A 388-nucleotide genomic window follows, 5' to 3' on the forward strand; every position below is an offset into this window, starting at 1 on the left:
TGACAGTTGTTGTACCAAGTAAATGTGTAATCATGACACAGTTGACCCTAGCCTACGCTACATGCTACGTTCCCTAACTGGCTCTTCTCAGGGGGACACCAAAAATATTTCTGCCAGGATCAGATGTCGACTGCGAGACCGGAGGGTGAAAAGAAAATGGAGGTGTTCAGATAGAGGGAACCTTCTGTGAATCCCTTGGGAGTTCAGCACCAAAACAACAATAAAAATGGGAAATCTGAACAACTGGACATGAAATGTTCTCAAGAAGACGTTTGGCTTCTCATCCAAGAGGCTTCTTTAGTTCTAACTGGTGGAGGGGAGTACAGCTAATATATACTGTGGGTGGGACTAAAAATAAAGCTACTTCAGGTCCCTCCTGTCGGGTGGG

The sequence above is a fragment of the Cynoglossus semilaevis genome, chromosome 20 (genome assembly GCF_000523025.1).
Source record: "Cynoglossus semilaevis isolate Cse_v1.0 chromosome 20, Cse_v1.0, whole genome shotgun sequence".
Lineage (NCBI taxonomy): Eukaryota > Metazoa > Chordata > Actinopteri > Pleuronectiformes > Cynoglossidae > Cynoglossus > Cynoglossus semilaevis.